Source organism: Gorilla gorilla, chromosome 2 (assembly GCF_029281585.2).
Source record: "Gorilla gorilla gorilla isolate KB3781 chromosome 2, NHGRI_mGorGor1-v2.1_pri, whole genome shotgun sequence".
Classification (NCBI taxonomy): domain Eukaryota; kingdom Metazoa; phylum Chordata; class Mammalia; order Primates; family Hominidae; genus Gorilla; species Gorilla gorilla.
The window spans coordinates 161,070,864-161,090,164 of NC_086017.1; the positions used below are offsets into that span (position 1 = coordinate 161,070,864).

The window sequence follows — 19,301 nt, forward strand, 5'->3', positions numbered from 1 at the left end:
TTCTCTTGCCTCATCCTGCCGAGTAGCTGGGACTACAGGCGCCCGCCACCATGCCTGGCTCATTTTTGTGTTTTTAGTAGAGATGGGGTTTCACCATGTTAGCCAGGATGATCTCGATCTCCTGACCTCATGATCTGCCCACCTTGGCCTTCCAAAGTGCTGGGATTACAGGCGTGAGCTACCATGCCCAGCCTCTTCTATGTTTTTAGAGAACGTTTTCTATCCCAAGATCATACAGATGTTATTTTATATTACCTTCTGAAAGCTTTATATTTTTGTCTTTTGTGTTTAATCCACATGAATTGATTGTGTAAAACTGGAGTCCAATTTAAGTTTTTTTTCCAGTTTGATATTTTATATAAGGGTATCCAGTTGTTCCAGAGCTAATTATTGAAAATAGACTGTTCTGCAGTGTCACCTCTGATGTAAATTAAGGTCCAGATATGTGTGGGTTTGTTTCTGGATTTCTCTTGGTTTTATTGTTTAACCGTGTATCAGTATCACACTGTTTCAATTACAGTAGGTTCATGGTAGGACCTGATAGAGCTAGTCTTCCCACTTTGTTTTTTTTCAATAGTGTTTACCTATGTTTAACACTTTGCCTTTCCACTTAAAGGTAAAAATTGACTTGTCAAGGCCACCCCACCTCCAAATATATGCACAAGTGATTGCATTTTTTTATTGTAGCAGAATACACACAGCATAAAATTTACCATTTTAATAATTTTAAAGTACCTTCATATTGTTATGCAACCATCACCACCGTCCATCTCCAGACTTCTTTATCTTCCCAAACTGGATACTCTGTACCTGTTAAACAGTAACTCCCCATTTCCACTTCCCTCCAGCCACTGGCATCCACCATTCTACTTACTGTCTCTGAATTTGACTATTGTAGGTACCTCACGTAAGTGGAATTACCTGATATTTGTCCTGTTTCTGACTTATTTCACTTCCCATAATGTTTTCAAGGATTATCCATGTTGTAGCATATATCAGAATGTCTTTACTTTCTCTGGCTGAATAATAGTCTGTTGTGTATTTTTACCACATTTTGTTTATTTATTCATCTATTAGCGGATATGAGTTGGTTACACCTTTTGGCTATTGTAAATAATACTGCAATGAACATTGATAAAAAAGTATCTGTTTAAGTCCATGGATTCAATTATTTTGGGTATATACCAAGGAGTGATATTGTTTAACTTTATGAGGAACCTGGATACTGTCTTCCACAGTTACTGTACCATTTTACATTCCCAGCAGCAATGCTCAAGGGTTCATATTTCTCCACATCCTTGTCAACACTTGTATTCTGTTGTTTTGTTTTAATATAGCTATCCTAATGGGTATGAAGTGGTACCTTAATGTGGTTTTATTTGCATTTCCCTACTGACTAATGATGTTGAGCATCTTTTCTTGTGCTTATTGTCCACTTGGATATTTCCTTTGGCAAATTATCTGTTCAAGTACTTTGCTCATTTTCAATTGGGTGGTTTATCATTTTGTTCTTGAGTTATAGGAGTTCTTTGTATATTCTAGATAACATGATTTGCAAATATTTTTTCCCATTCTGTCAGTTGTCACTTTCTTGATAATGTCCTTTTATGTACAGAAGTTTCAAATTTTGATGTAGTCCAATTTACCTTTTTTCTTTTTTTGCTTATCATATGAAGCATAAGCAAAAACCTTTTTTTTTTTTTTTTTTTTGCTTGTGAAGGAAATTAAAGAAGACCTCAATAAATGGAAAAGTATCCCACATTCATGGATTGGAAGACTTAATATTGTTAAGATATCAAGACTACCCAAAGCAGTCTACAAATTCAGCACAATTCCTATCAAAATTCCAAGAACTTTTTTTGCAGAAATGAAAAGTTTAAAAATTTTGATTAAGTCCAGTTTTTACCTTATGTCATATCTAAGAATACATTGTCAAATCTAAGGTCATAAAGATTTACCCTATGTTTTCTTCAAAGTTTTATGGTTTTAGCTTATATTTAGGTCTTCTATCAATTTAGAGTTGATTTTCATATATAGTAAATATGAGGTAGGGCTCCCGGCTTATTTTTTTGTATGTGGAAATCCAGTTATCCCAGCACCATTTGTTGAAGAGACTGTTTTCTCATTGAATATCTTGGCACTCTCATCAAAAATAAGTTGGCCATAGATGTATGGTTTTATTTATGGACTCTCAGGTACATTCCTTTGGTCTATATGATTATCCTTATGCCAGTCCCACACTATTTTGATTACTCTAGTTTTGTAGTAAATTTTGAAACTGAGAATTGTGAGTCTTCCACATTTGTTGTTCTTCTTCAGTATTTTAGCTGTTCAGGGTCCTTTGCAATTCCATAATAACTTGAGAATAATTTGAGGATAGAACTTTCTATTTTTGCAAAAAAGTTATAGAATTTTGATAGGGATTGTGCTAAATTTGTAGGTTGCTTTGGGTAGTCTTGACATCTTAACAATATTAAGTCTTCCAATCCATGAATATGGGATGCTTTTCCATTTATTGAGGTCTTCTTTAATTTCCTTCAGCAGTGCCATGTAATTTTCAGTCTATAAGTCTTTCATCTCCTTAGATTTATTTCTAGGCATTTTATTGTTTTAGATACTATTATAAATAGAATTCCTTTCTAAATTTCTTTTATGGATTGTTCATTGCTGGTGTGGAGAAACACAACTGACTTTTATGCATTGATCTTATAACCTACAACTTTGATGGATTTGTATATAGCTCTGGTAGCTTTCTTGTGGATTCTTGGGGATTTCCTATATAGCAGATTGTATTAGCCTGTTCTCACACTACTATAAGAAATACCCAAGACTGGGTAATATATAAAGGAAAGGTTTTAATTGACTCACAGTTCCACATTGCTGGAGAAGCCTCAGGAAACTTCTAATCATGGTGGAAGGCAAAGGAGAAGCAGACATCTTCTTCATAGGGCATCAGGACAGAGTGAGTGCAAGCAGGGGAAATGCCAGATGCTTATAAAACCATCAGATCTCGTGAGACTCACTATCATGAGAACAGTGTGGGGGAAACTACCCCCATGATCCAATTACCTCCACCTGGTCCTGCCCTGACACGTGGGGATTATGTGTATTATAATTCAAGATGATATTTTGGGTGGAGACACGGCCAAACCATATCACAATCGTGTCATCTGTGAATAGGTGTAGTTTTACTTCTTTCTTTCCAACATGGATTTATTTCATTTTCTTGTGTAACTGCTTATAGAACTTACAGTACAATATTGAATAACAGTGGTGAAAGTGGCCATTCTACTTTCTTTCTGATTTTAAGGCAAAAACTTGCAGTCCTTCACCAGTGAGTATTTTAGCTGTGAGTTGTTGTTGTTGTTTTTAATAAATGCCCTTTATCAAGTTGATGAAGTCCCCTACTATATAGGTTCATTTTTTTGGCATGTTGAAATCTACTTGTTCCAGCATTATTTGTTGAAAAGACTGTCCTTTCTCCCTTGAATCACCTTTGCTCCACTGTTAGAGAGCAGTTGACTATATTTGTGTGAGTCTTTTTCTGGAATCTCTATTCTGTCCCATTTATCTATTTATTCTTTCACCAGTACCACACTGCCTTGATTACTGTACTTTTGTTTTGTTTTGTTTTGAAATGGAGTCTTGCTCTGTCACCCAGGCTGGAGTGCAGTGGCGCAATCTCGGCTCACTGCAACCTCCGCCTCCCAGGTTCAAGCAGTTCTTCTGCCTCAGCCTCCCATGTAGCTGGGAGTACAGGCATGTGCCACCATGCCTGTCTAATTTTTTTTGTATTTTTAGTAGAGACAGGGTTTCACCATGTTGGCTAGGCTGGTCTTGAACTCCTGACCTCAAGTGATCCGCCTGCCTCGGCCTCTCAAAGTGCTGGGATTACAGGCGTGAGCCACCGCACCAGCTGATTACTTTATAGTAAGTCTTAACATTGGGTAGTGTCAGTTCATTGACTTTGTTACTTCAGTATGGTGTTGGCTGTTTTGGTGTTTTGCCATTCCGTATATACTTGTGAACTAGTTTGTTGGTATCCAAAAAAATAAATTGCTGAGATTTTGATTGGGATTGCATTGAATTTATAAATCAAGTTGGGCATCCCACTTGGTCATGGTGTATAATTTTTTATATACGGATATTCAATTTTCTAATATTTTGTTTAGGATTTATCATCTATGTTCATGGTAGTTACTAGTCAGTAGTTATCCTTTCTTGTGATGTCTTTGCCTAGTTGTGAGATTTGGATAATAACTGGCTTCACAGAATGAGTTATGATATACCCTCTGCTGTTTTCTGGAAGAAATTGTAAAGAATTCGGGTAATTTCTTTCCTGAGTGTTTGGTAGAATTCACCAGTGAACCTATCTGGATATGGTGCCTGCTGTTTTGGAAGGTTATTATTTATTGGTTCAGGTTCTTAATAGACCTAGGCCTATTCAGATTGTACATTTCTTTTTGTGTGGCTTTCGGCAGATTGTGCCTTTCTGAGTAATTGGTACATTTCATCTGTTACCAGATTTGTAGGCATAGATTGTTTAGTATTCCTTTATTATTGTTTTTATATTCATAGGATTAATAGTGATGACCCCTTTTCTAAAATTTTTGATATTAATAATTTGTATCTTTTGTCTCTTTTTCTTGGTTCACCTAGCTAGATATCGGTTTCATTTATCTTTTCAAATAACAATATTTTGGTTTTGTTGATTTTCTGTATTGATTTTCTGGTGTTTTTTTGGTTGTGTGTGTGTGTTTTTGTTTTTTTGTTTTTTTTTCTGGGGGGACAAGGTCTCACTCTGTCATCCAGGCTGGAGTGCAGTGGCACAACCATGGCTGACTGCAGCCTCGACTTTCCAGGCTCAACCAACCCTTCCACCTCAGCCTTCCAAGTAACTGGAACTACAGGTGTGCACCACTGTGACCGGCTAATTTTTTTATTTTTATTTTTTTAGAGACAGGGTCTCACTATGTTGCCAGGTCTGAACTGCTGGCCTCAAGTGATCCTCCCACTTTGGCCTCCCAAAGTGCTGGGATTACAGGCATGAGCCACCACACCCAGCCTGATTTTCTGCTTTTACTTGCATTGATTTGTTCAATTTTTATTTCTTTTTTCCTGCTACTTTGAATTTAATTTGCTCTGTTTCTAGTTTCCTAAAGGTAAAGCTTAGATTATTGATTTTAGCTCTTTCTTCCTTTTCTAACATATATATATTCAGTGCTATAAATTTCCCTGTACTGCTTTCATTGCATTTTACAATTTTTTATTGATATATAATAGTTGTACATATTTATGAGGTACATGTTATATTTTGATACATGCATACAATATGTAAGGATCAAATCAGGATAATTGGGATATTTATCATCCCAAGCAATGATCATTTTTGTGTGTGTGTTGGGAATAATTCAAAGCTTCTCATCTGGCTATTTGAAATATATAACTTTATTGTTAACTATAGTTGCCTTACCATACTATCAAAAACTAGAACTTATTCCTTCTAACTGTTTTTGTACCCAGTAGCCAGCCTCCCTTCACTGCTCCCTTCCACCCTTCCCAGCATCTGGTAACCACCAGTTTGCTCTCTACCTCCATGAGATCAGTTTTCTTAGTTCCCACATACGAGTGAGAACATGGGATATTTGTCTTTCTGGGCTTGGCTTATGTCACTTAGTATCATGTCTTCTAGTTCCATCCATGTTGCTGCAAATAACAGGGTTTTTTTATGGCTGAATAGTATTCCATTGTGTATATATACCACATTTTCTTTATCCAGTCATCCACTGATAGACACTTAGGTTGATTCCATATCTTGGCTATTGTGAATAGTGCTGCAGTAAACATGGGAGTGCAGATATCTCTTCAATATGCTGATTTTCCTTTCTGTTGGACACATATCCAGCAATGGGATTGCTGGATCATATGGTGGTTTCATTTTTACTTTTTTGAGGAACCTCAATACTGTTTTCCTTAGTAGCCATACTAATTTATATTCCCACCAGCAGTGTACGAGTGGTCCCCTTTCTCCTGCCACATCACATGTTCCTCTTGCGTTGTACAATACAATCATCTCTTCCCAGTAGTATCCAAAGTCTTAACTCATTCCAGCATCAACTCAAAAATCCAAAGTCTGAAGTCTTATCTGAGACTCAAGACACATTTCTTTCCACCTATTAGCCCGTAAAATCAAAAACAAATTCGTAACTTCCAAGATACAATAGTGGTGCAGGTATTAGGTAAACATTCCCATTCCAAAAGGGAGGAATTGGCCAAAGGAAAGGGAAATAGGCCCCACACAAGTCTGAAACCTAGCAGGGCAGACATTAAACTTTAAAGCTCCAACATAATCTTTGACTCTGTGTCCCACATCCAAGGCACACTGGTGCAAGGGGTGGGCTCCCAAGGCCTTGGGAAGCTCCATCCCTGTGGCTCTCACAGGTTGGAGTCTGGTGTCTGTGCCTTTTCAATGCTGAGGGTGCAAGCTGCTGGTGGCTCTACCCTTCTTGGTTCTGGAGGGTAGCAGTCCTGTTCCCATAGCTTCACTAGACTGCCCTGGTAGGGAGTCTGTGTTGGGGATCCAACCTTACATTTCCCCTCAATACTGCACTAGCAGAGTTTCTGTGTGGGAGCTATGTCCTGGGACAGACTTCTGCCTGGGACCCAGGCTTTCTAATACATCCTCTGAAATCTAGGTTGGAACCTGGCAAGCCTTCTTTCCTTTTGAATGCTGCACACCTACAGCCTTAATACCACATGGAAACCAGCAAGGATTACAGCTTGTGCTCTCAGAGCAGTGCCTCAAACTGTACCAGGGGCCCTTTTGAGCTGAGGCTGGAGCAGCCAGGATGCAGGGAGCAGCCTCTTAAGATGGTGCAGGGCAGTGGCTCCACAGGCCTGACCCACTAAACCATTCTTTCCTCCTAGGCCTCTGGGCTTGTGATGGGAGGAGCTGCCTTTTGAGGCTTTTTTTTTTTTTTTAATGGTCTTGGATATTAGCACTTGGCTCTCTTTTAGTAATGCTAATCTATCTAGCAAGTGGTTGGTTCACAGCCCACTTGTATTCTTTTGAATGCTGCACACTTACAGCCTTAATACCACATGGAAGCCACCAAGGATTACAGCTTGCGCTCTCCAGAGTAGCTATTGTAAATGAGATTACTTTCTTGATTTATTTTTCAGATTGTTTGCTGTTGGCATATACAAATGATACTGATTTTTGTATGTTGATTTTATATCCTGCAACTGTACTGAATTTGCTATATTAGTTCTAACAGTTTCTTTTCTTTCTTCTTTTTTTTTTTTTTTTGAGATGGAGTCTAGCTTTGTCACCCAGGCTGGAGTGCAGTGGTGTGATCTCGGCTCACTGTAACCTCTGCCTGCCAGGTTCAAGCAATTCTCCTGCCTCAGCCTCCCAAGTAGCTGGGACTACAGGTACCCACGACCACGCCTGGCTAATTTTTGTATTCTTAGTAGAGACGGGGTTTCACCATGTTGGACAGGCTGGTCTCGAACTCCTGACCTTAAGTGATCCACCCGCCTCAGCCTCCCAAAGTGTTAGGATTACAGGTGTGAGCCACCATGCCCAGCCTCTAACAGTTTCTTGATGGAGTTTTCTTTGGTTTTTAAAATATACAATCATGTCGTCTGTGAACAAGGTTAATTTGACTTCTTCCTTTCCAGTTTGGTAGTTTTCAGCAGTGAAGCCATCCAGTCCTGGGCTTTTCTTTGATGGGAGACTTTTAATTACTGTTTCAGTTTCATTACTTGCTATTGGTCTGTTCAGGCTTTCTCTTTCTTTATGGTTCAGTCTTGACAGGTGTACATGTCTATGAATTTGCCCATTTTTTTCTAGGTTATCTAATTTGTTGGCATATAATTATTCATAAAATCTCTGATGATCATTATATTCTAGGGTATTGATTGTAATTTTTTTCATTTATACTTTGTTTTCTCTTTTTTTGTTAGTCTAGCAAAAGGTATGTGGACTTTATCTTTTCAAAAAACAATTTTTTCTTTCAGTTATCTTGTATTTTTTCAGTCTGAATTTTATTTCTGCTCTGATCTGTATTATTTCTTTCTACTAATTTTAGATTTTGTTTATTCTTGTTTTTCTAGTTCCTTGAGGTGGATTGTTCAGTTGTTTATATGAAGTTTTTCTCCTTTTTTGATGGAGGATTATTGCTATGAACTTCCTACTTAGTATTGCTTTTGCTTGTCCCATAGATTTTGATGTGCTGTGTTTCCATTTTCATTTGCTCAAAAAAATTTTTAGATTTCCTTTTTAATTTCTTTATTGACCCATTTTTTATTTAGGAGCATGTTGTTTAATTTTCACATATTTATAGTTTTCAAAGTTCCTTTTTTTTTTTTTTTTTCCTGAGGCAGTGTCTCACTCTTTGGCCCAAGGCTGGAGTGCAGTTGCACAATCTCAGCTCAGTGCAGTATCCACCTCCCAAGTAGCTGGGAATACAGGCATGCACTACTACACCTAGCTAATTTTTTTGTAGAGATGAGGTTTTACCATGTTGCCCAAGGCTGGTCTCGAACTCCTAGACTCAAGTGATCTGCCTGCCTCAGCCTCCCCGATTGCTGGGATTACAGGCATGAGCCACCACACCTGGCCCAAAGTTCCTCTTTAAAAAAGAATAAAAATCTAGTTTTATTCTGCTGTGGTCAGAAAAGATACTTAATACAATTTTGACTTTTTTGAGTTTGCTGAGACTTGTTTTTTCTCCTAACGTGATCTGTCCTGGGGAATGTTCCATGTGCTGATGAGAAGAATGTATATTCCACAGAGCTGGATGAAGTGTTCTGTAAATGTCAGTTATCATTATATAGTGATTTTTTTGTCTCTTTTTATAGTGTTTGTTGTTTATTTTATCTGATATAAATATAGTTATTCTTGCTCTTTTTTGTTTTCCAATTGCATGGAATATCTTTTTCCACCCCTTTACTTTCAGTCTATGTGTCTTTATAGGTAAAGTGAGTTTCTTATCGGCAGCAGATCATTGGGTTCTGTTTTTCTATTCATTTAATCACTCTATGTCTTTTAATTAGAACATTTAGTTCATTTACATTGTTATTATTGATAGGTGAGAACTTCCTCCTGTCATTTTGTTGTTTGTTTTCTAGTTGTTTTGTAACTCCTCTTTTACTTTCTTTTCTTTCTTTCTCTTTCATCTTTCTTTATGATTGTGCAAATTTCTCTGGTAGTATGTTTTAATTCCTTGCTGTTTATTTTTAGTGTCACCTATTATAGGTGTTTTGCTTTGTGGTTACTATGAGGCTTACAAAAAACATCTTATAAGTTATTTTGAATATATGAGAACTCAATGTTGATCACAAAGAAAAAGACAAAAAACTTTACATCGTAATTTCATCCCCGACACACATTTTGACCTCTTGTTGACACAATTTACATCTTTTTATATTGCCTGACTTTTAACAGATTGTTGTAGTTTTTATTTTGGTAGATTTAGTTTTCATACTAGAGATACCACAGTTACAGTATTAGAGTATTCTAAATTTGTCTGTATATTTTTACCAATGACTTTTATAACTTCAGATATTTTCTTGTTGCATGTTAGTGTCCTTTTGTTCCAGATTGAAGAACTACCTTTCACATTTTTTATAAGATGAATTCCTTCAGCTTTCGTTTGTCTTCAGAAGTCATTATCTCTCATTTATGGTTGAAGGATAGCTTTGCTGGGGACACTGTTCTCAGTTGGCAGTTTTTTTTTTTTTTCCTTTAGCTTTTTAATATGTCATCCCACTCCCTTCAGGCATGTATGGTTTCTATTCTACTAGATGTCCATTAACAGATGAATTAGAGCTCTTTATATGTTATGCTTCTTTTTTTTCTGCTTTTATGCTCCTCTTCTTGTTTTTGACCTTTGAGAATTTGATTGTTGTATGCCTTGGGATAGTCTTATTGGAGTTTAATCTGTTTGGTAATCTTTGACCTTCCTATGCCTGGATATTTATCTTTCTATAGATCTGGAAAGTTTTCTGTTATTATTTCTTTGAATAAGCTCTGTACCCCTTGCTCTTTCTTAACTATGTCTTGAAGGCCAATGACTCTTAAATTTGCTCTTTTTAGGCTATTTTCTAGATCTTATATGTGTTCTTCCTTTTTACTCTCCTATGTCTCCTGTCTTTATATATTTTCAAATTGTCTTTGAGCTCACTGATTCTTTCTTCTGCTTGATTAGTTCTGTCAAAACCCTCTCATGCATTTTCAGTTCAGCCAATGTATTTCACAGTTCCAAGATTTCTATTTTTTTAATTTTTTAAATCTGTTTGTTAAATTTTTCTGGTAAGTTTCTAAAGTGTTTTACTCTGCTATCTTGGAGTTCCCCAGGTTTCTCCAAAATTGCTATTTTGAATTCTTGATCAGAGAACTTACACATCTTCATCTTAGGTTGGTAGGGTGTCACTGGCTCCTTGCTTTGTGAATTTGGGAAGGTCGTGATTCCCTGTTTGATGTTGTTTCTTACAGATGTACATTTATGTCTTCACATTGATTTGTTATTTATTCTAGTTTTTGCTATCTGCCTTTACTTGGTCTTTCAGGTGTGGTTTGTTGCATTCTCTTAGACTTAGATCACTGCCTTCTTTTCAGCACTAGATGGCACCCTAAGCCCAGGTTTGCCTGGCTTTCACAAAAGTTCAGCGCACTGACCATCTTGGGTTAGGGGATGTTCCAAAGGGGATTCCCTGGCTGGGGTTGGCGGGGAAGGGAATTAGCTAGGAGTTTGTGCGCAGAGGACCCGTGGAATGCCTCCTACTGCTGCTGATCCACTGTCCCTCTGATTTGGCATCTCCTTTGGCTGAGATAAAGAGCAGCCCCAAGTTTCCTTTGCTGGAGTTGCTAGCCCTACTTCCACGTTTGTCTATAGCTGTCTTCAGATTTTCTCCCAATAGGCACTAGCAATGCTTCCTGTGGGTTGAGGCAGGAGCAGCTTTCCTGCATAGTAACCCTAGATGGTAGGGAAACTGGCTGTCTACCTTAGTCTCAGTTTCTCCAGGATAGGAACCATAAGTCTTGGGAGACTTTTTTACCCAGTGCCTAATAACTTAAGGGAGGGGCATCATGGATAGAGAAGTCGAGGGGCATCATGGATAGAAAAGTCCATTCTCTCTTCTCATAATTTTTCACTTCTTTGTGACACCAAGGATTGTCACAGCCTCAGTTTTGAGTTCTGGAATATTGGTGGTGATAATGTTGTCACTGTATAGTTGTTTTTCATTTTCTGTGTGGGAAAACCAACTCAGATTGCTTCTACTCTGCCATTTTGGTAACATCAGTGCATTTTACAAATTTTGATATGTTGTATTCTTATTTTCACTTAGCTCAAAATATTTTAAAATTTCTCTTGAGATTTCTTCTTTGACCTACTTGTTATTCAGAAGTGTGTTTTTTAATCTCCACATGTTTGGGAATTTTCCAGCTATCTGTATTTATATATTATTATATATTTCTAGTTTAACTCCATTGTGCTCTGCATGGTAATACTGTAAGACTTATTTTTAAAAAATAAAGTATACTTTATGTCCCAGAATGTGGTCTCTCAGTGGATGAATGTTCCATGTGAGCTGGAAAGGAATGTATATTCTATTTCTTGTTGGATGATGAAGTAGTGTGTATATCAATTAAATCCAGTTGACTGGTGCTGCTGTTGAGTTCAACTGTGTCCTTACTGATTTTCTGCCTGCTGGATCTGTCCATTTCAGATAGAGGGGTGTTGATGTCTCCAACTATAATAGCAGATTCATCTGTTTCTCCTTGCAGTTCTATCAGTTTTTGCCTTATATATTTTGGCACTCTGTTATTAGGTACATACACATTAAATATTGTTATATATATATATAGTTATATATATATATAATTGTAAAAAATTTTTTATTTATTTATTTTGAGACAGAGTCTCACTCTGTTGCCCAGGCTGGAGTGCAGTGGTGCGATCTCAGCTCACTGCAGCCTCTGCCTCCCAGGTTCAAGCAATTCTCCTCCTTCAGCCTCCCAAGTAGCTGGGACTATAGGTGCAGACCACCATGCCTGGCTAATTTTTGTATTTTTTAGTAGAGATGGGGTTTCACTATGTTGGGCCAGGCTGGTCTCGAACTCCTGACCTCAAGTGATCCACCAGCTCCAAAAGTCCTGGAATTACAGGCATGAGCCACCGTGCCCGGCCATATTGTTATTATTATTATTATTTTTTTTTGGAGAATTGATCCCTTTATTATTATGTAATGCGTCTCTATCTGTAATGATTTTTCTTGCACTGATGTCTGCTCTGTCTGAAAATATGCTTACTCTCACATTTTTTGGATTAGGGTTAGCATGATATTTTTGTCAATCTCTTTACTTTTAATCTATGTGTCTAATTTTTTTTTTACTTTATTAAAATACTGAGTTTTATTTCACATGTATATTTTTGCCTCCCCACCATTTCCATGTCTGACCACGACTACTACTATGTCCTATCATAACATTCCATACATACTTAAAACCAAGCAAAGGGTGGAGTTCCATCTTTAAAAACTAAACAGGCATTTTGGACAACACATTCTTGGCAATAGAGCCTGGACAACATTTATCAAACACAGTAGGGAAAGTTCTCACTGCATTATAAAAAGGACAGCCAGATATCAACTGTTACAGAAATGAAATAAAATGGAAAATTCTTAACAAATTGTTTAAACTATTTTCCTAAAGAGACTTCCTCCACTGCCAGAGATTTTGAATAACCTCCTGGTCAGTCATCCGGAAGCATTCCTCACATAATTGATGAACTGCTTGCATTTTAATGTCTTCTACAGAACTAGGTCCTTTTCGTGTTTTAGGAGTTTTTTCCTGTTTTTTGAAAGATTCTTGTCCTTTTGATCTTGGTGTTGATGGTTTTCAGTCTTTTCCATTCTGATTTGACTTCTGTGCATTTTTGGCTGGGGTATCTCGTATAGATTTCCTCACTGGTGCTTTTTCTCCAGTTTCCTCGTCATCAAAATCATCATCATCGTCATTTTCATCATGATCTTCTGCATCAGCAGCAAGTTTTACTTTTTTCTGTGGAACTTTTCTACCACCTCCGGGGGCAGATCGCTTTCCAGATAAACTTGAGTTTCACATACTCCTCTTCTTCATCTTCTGACTCTGCATCTTCCTGCACAGCTACTAAGTGCTGTCCACTAATATGCACTGGCTGTGAAGCACACTTCAACCGTAAGATCACCGGTGGTGTTATTTCAAGGCCCCCAAGGGAAACCATTGGCTGTACAGACATTTTCAAAGTTGCCAGTGTTACTTTAATCGGACTACCTTCATAATTCATTGCCTCTGCTTCAACAATATGCAATTTATCCTTTGCACCAGTCCCTGAACTGACCGTTCTTAAAGATAACTGGTGCTCATTTTCATCATTATCCACCTTAAAGTGACAATCTTTGTCGGCCTTTTGTTGACAACTGAAAAGATAGTTCTGGGGCCTCAGAGGGCTCATGTCCATGTCCATCAAATCTTCCATGGGGTGGTGACACGCACTTAGGTGGGAGAGAAGGCGGACAGAGATAAATGACTGCTGCTCCAGAGAACAGCCGCGCAGGATGGAATCACACCAGGGTATGTGTCTTCATATTTAAAGTGGGTTTTTTTCAACAAAATATAGCTGGTCTTATTTTTTTTATCTGATCCACTCTGACAATCTTTTGATTAGCATATTTAGGACATAGATATTTAAAGTGATTATGAATATAGTTGGGTTAATATCTATTATATTTATCATTGTTCTGTATTTGTTGCGCCTGTTTCTGTTTTTCTCTTTCAATCTTTTTTCACCATTTGTGGTTTTAATTAAGTATTTCATAATGATTCCACTTTCCTTTCTTAGCATATTAATGTTATTTATATGTGTATGTATTTTCTTTTTTAGTGGTTGCCCTAGAGTTTGCATTGTACATTTACAACTAATCCAATTTGACTTTCAAATAACACTATACTTCTTTGTGGGTAGTGCAAGTTCCCAATAATAACAAAATATTCCTAATTTCTACCCTCCATCCCTTATATCATTGCTGTTATTCATTTCACTTATATATGTTATACATTCATAGCATACATAATTGAATATATTATTGCTGTTACTATTTTGAACAAACTGCTATTTGTTTGTTCACAAGTAAAATCAAGTAAGAATAAGAAAAGTAGAAGTTTTTATTTTACTTTTACTTATTTCCTCTCCAGGACTTTTACTTGTAGATCTAAGATTCTGACCTATATCATTTTTCTTCTCTTTAAAGAACTTATTTTAACATTTCTCACAAGTCAGTTCTGGGGCAAAAATTACCTCAAATTGTGTTTATGAAAGTTTTTATTTTTTCTTCACCTTTTTTTGCTTGCATTTTTTCTTGTAAAAAAACACATAACAATAAATTTACAATCTTAACCATTTTTAAGTGTACAGTTCAATAGTGTTAAGTATATTTACATTATTGTGCAACCAATCTCTAGAATTTTTTCATCTTATAACACTAAGACTCTGTACCCACTAAACACTAATAATTCCCTCTTTCTCTTCTCTCCAGCCCTTGCTAACCACATTTCTGCTGTTTCTTTTCTACAATTTGACTACTTTAGATACTTCATATGAGTGGACTGATACAGTATTTGTCCTTTTGCAACTGGCATATTTTGCTTAGCATAATGCCCTCACGGTTCACCTATGTTGTGGCATGTGACAGAATATTCTTTTATTTTTAAAGATTTCATAATACTACATTTTATGTATATACCATTTTCCTTTTCCATTCGTTGTCAATAGACATTTGGATTGTTTCCACTCTACCCCTTGTCTATTATAAATAATGCTTCCATGAACATGGGTGAAAATTTATCTTTAAGATCCTGCTTTGAATTCTTTTTGGATATATATCCAGAAGTGGGATTGCTGAATCATATTCTAATTGTCTTTTTAATTTTAGGAGTATCTCCTTACTGCTTGCTCTCTGTACTACCTACACCATTTTACATTCCCATCACCAGTGCACAAGGGCTCTCCACATGCTGAACACTTACATTCTGCTCTTTTGTTAGTGGCCATTCTAGTGAGTATGAGTCGATGTCTCATTGTTTTGATTTGCATTTCCCTGATGATAAGTGATGATGAGCATCTTTTCAAGTATTTATTGGCTATTCGTATATCTTCTTTGGAAAATTTTCTATCCAAGTTTCTATCTATCCATTTTCTCATTTTTAAATTAGGTTTTGTTTTTTTTTTTTTTTACTGTTGAGTTGTAGAAGTTCCTTATATAGTCTGGATATTAACCCCAAATCAGATACATGTGTTGCAGTTATTTTTGCCCAGTCCATAAGCTGCCCCTTCACTCTGTCGATCATGTCTGTTTATGCACAAAAGTTTCTCGTAGTCCCATTTGTCTATTTTTTTATTTTGTTGCCTGTGCTTATGGTGTCACTTCCAAGACATAATTCTCAAATCCAATATCCTGAAGTTTTTCCCCTATATTTTTTTCTAGGAGTTTAATAGTTTTAGGCCTTACATTTAGGTCTTTAATCCCTTTTGAGTTAATTTTATGTAAGGTGTAAGTTAAGGTCCAGCTTAATATTTATTTATTTATTTATTTATTTATTTATTTATTTATTTAGGCATGTGGATATCCCAGTTTTCCCAGTACCATTTGTTAAGGAGACTGTTCTTTATTCACTGTGTCATCTTGGCATCCTTGTCAAAAGTCATTTGGCCATATATACAAGGGTTTACTCCTAGGCTCTAAATTCTGTTCCATTGGTGTATATATATCTATCTTTACTCTAGTACCATACCATCTTAATTACTGTTGCTGTGTAGAATGTTTTGAAATCAGGGAGTATGAGTCTTCCAATTTTGTTCTTTTTCAAGATTGTTTTGGCTATTCATAGTCCCTTGAGAATTTTATGATGCTTTGTTCTGTTTCTGCAAAAAATGTCATTGGTATTTTGATAAGAATTACATTGAATCTGTAGATCACTGTGGGTAGCATGGACAGTTTGACAATGTTAAGTCTTTCAATCTATGAGCCTGGAATATCTTTCCATTTATTTCTATCTTCTTTGATTTCTTGTGGCAGTGTTTAGTTTGTAGTGTAGAAACCTTTTAATAAGCTCAAGCTTATTCCAAAGTACTCTATCCTTTTTGTTGCTATAGTAAATGGAATTGTTTTCTTAATTTCCTGTTTTGTTTTGTTTTTTTTTACAGCTCCTTTGGTTGAGGGATAATTTCCTTTGTGAATTGATTGTTAGTGTATAGAAATGCAATTTTTGAATTTTGATTTTGCATCCTGTAACTTTGCTGAATTTGCTGATTTTAACAGTTTGTATGGAATATGTCATCTGTGAAGGGAATTAATTTTACTGATTTTCCAATCTGTATGTTTTCTATTTCATTTTCTTGTCTAATTGCTCTGGATAGACCTCCTAGTACTGCGTTGAATAGTAGTGGTGAGTGTGGGCATCCTTGCCTTATTCCTGCTCTTAGAGGGAAAGTTTCAGTCTTCTTTTGTTGACTATGATGTTAAATGTAGCCGTCTCATATATGACTTTTATTATGCTGGGATAGTTTTTTTCTATTCCTAGTTTATTGAGTGTTTGTGTCATGAGATTGTTGAATTTTGTCTGCATCAATTGAAATGATCATCTGGTTTTGTCCTTCATCTTGTTAATGTGGTGTATTAAATAGATTTATTTTCATATGTTAAACCATCCTTTCATTCCAGAATAAGTCCCACTGGTCATGGTGTATAATCCTTTTAATGTACTGTTGAATTCAGTTTACTAGTATCTTGTTGAGGATTTTCACATCAGTATACTTAAGGGATATTTGCCTGCAGTTTTCTTTTTTTGTATCTGTCTCTCATTTTGGTGTTAAGGTAATTCTGACCTCATAGAATGAGTTCGGAAGTGTTGCAGTTCCTTTTTTTTTTTTTTTTAAGACTTTATTTTTTAGAGCAGTTTTAGGTTCACAGCCAAATTGAGTAGAATGTACTGAGATATCCCAATATCCCCTGCCCTCACACAGGCAAAGCCTTACCAGTTATCAACATCCTGCACTAGAGTGGTCCATCTGTTGCAACTGATGAATGTACATGGACATATCATTATCCTCCAAAGCCCATAGTTTACATTAGGGTTTACTCTTGGTGTTGTATGCCTCCCCTATTATCAACATCCTGCACCAGAGTGGTACATCTGTTGCAACTGATGAACCTACATGGACACATCGTTATCCTCCAAAGCCCATAGTTTACCTTAGGGTTTATTCTTGGTGTTGTACATTCTATGGGTTTAGACAAATTTACAGTGACATGTGTCCATCATTACAGTATCACTGGAGTAGGTTCACTGCCCTAGCAATCCTCTGTGTTCTGCCTGTTTATCTCTCCCTTCCCCCATCCCCTAGCAACCACTGACCTTACTGTTTCCACAGTCACTTTTTCAAGGATGTCATGTAGTTGGAATCATATAGTATATTGCTTCTTCAGGCTAGCATACTGTGTTCTTCTGTCTTTTTTTTTATATATATACTTTAAGTTCTAGGGTACATGCGCACAACGTGCAGGTTTGTTACATATGTATACATGTGCCATGTTGGTGTGCTGCACCCATTAACTCGTCATTTAGCATTAGGTATATCTCCTAATGCTATGCCTCCCCCTCCCCCAACCCCACGACATGCCCCAGTGTGTGATGTTCCCCTTCCTACGTCCCAGTGTTCTCATCATTCAATTCCCACCTATGAGTGAGAAGATGCGGTGTTTGGTTTTTTGTCCTTGCGATAGTTTGCTGAGAATGATGGTTTCCAGCTTCATCTGTGTCCCTACAAAGGACATGAACTTATCCTTTTTTATGGCTGCATAGTATTCCATGGTGTATATGTGCCACATTTTCTTAATCCAGTCTATCATTGATGGACATTTGGGTTGGCTCCAAGTCTTTGCTATTGTGAATAGTGCCTCAATAAACATACATGTACGTGTGTCTTTATAGCAGCATTATTTATAATCCTTTGGCTATATACCCAGTAATGGGATTGCTGGGTCAAATGGTATTTCTAGTTCTAGATCCTTGAGGAATCACCACACTGTCTTCCACAATGGTTGAACTAGTTTACAGTCCCACCAACAGTGTAAAAGTGTTCCTATTTCTCCACATCCTCTCCAGCACCTGTTGTTTCCTGACTTTTTAATGATTGCCATTCTAACTGGTGTGAGATGGTATCTCATTGTGGTTTTGATTTGCATTTCTCTGATGGCCAGTGATGATGAGCATTTTTTCATGTGTCTGTTGGCTGCATCAATGTCTTCTTTTGAAAAGTGTCTGTTCATATCCTTCGCCCACTTTTTGATGGGGTTGTTTTTTTCTTGTAAATTTGTTGGAGTTCTTTGTAGATTCTGGATATTAGCCCTTTGTCAGATGGGTAGATTGCAATAATTTTCTCCCATTCTGTAGGTTGCCTGTTCACTCTGATGGTAGTTTCTTTTGCTGTGCAGAAGCTCTTTTGTTTAGTTAGATCCCATTTGTCAATTTTGGCTTTTGTTGCCATTGCTTTTGGTGTTTTAGACATGAAGTCCTTGCCCATGCCTATGTCCCGAATGGTATTGCCTAGGTTTTCTTCCAGGGTTTTTATGGTTTTAGGTCTAACATGTAAGTCTTTAATCCATCTTGAATTAATTTTTGTATAAGGTATAAGGAAGGGATCCAGTTTCAGCTTTCCACATATGGCTAGCCAGTTTTCCCAGCACCATTTATTAAATAGGGAATCCTTTCCTCATTTCTTGTTTTTGTCAGGTTTGTCAAAGATCAGATGGTTGTAGATGTGTGGTATTATTTCTGAGGGCTCTGTTCTGTTCCATTGGTCTATATCTCTGTCTTGGTAGCAGTACCATGCTGTTTTGGTTACTGTAGCCTTGTAGTATAGTTTGAAGTCAGGTAGTGTGATGCCTCCAGCTTTGTTCTTTTGGCTTAGGATTGTCTGGCAGTGTGGGCTCTTTTTTGAGCCTTGGTCATTGCTAACACAGCAGTCTGAGATCGAACTGCAAGGCGGCAGCAAGGCTGGGGGGTGGGGGGTGCCCACCATTGCTGAGGCTTGAGTAGGTAAACAAAGTGGTTGGGAAGCTCGAACTGGGTGGAGCCCACCACAGCTCAAGGAGGCCTGCCTGCCTCTGTAGTCGCCACCTCTGGGGGCAGGGTATAGCCAAACAAAAGGCAGCAGAAATCTCTGCAGACTTAAATGTCCCTGTCTGACAGCTTT

General features: G+C 37.1%; 1 protein-coding gene and 1 pseudogene across 5 annotated transcripts in view; one reads left to right on the forward strand and one right to left on the reverse strand.

Annotated features, from left to right (window-relative positions):
• The window catches only part of RNF13 (ring finger protein 13), a 214,982-nt gene that overhangs the window by 178,799 nt on the left and 16,882 nt on the right, over positions 1–19,301 (forward strand). The gene's annotated exons all lie outside the window — the stretch shown is intronic.
• On the reverse strand, positions 12,303–13,982 carry LOC109026086 (nucleophosmin-like; annotated as a pseudogene).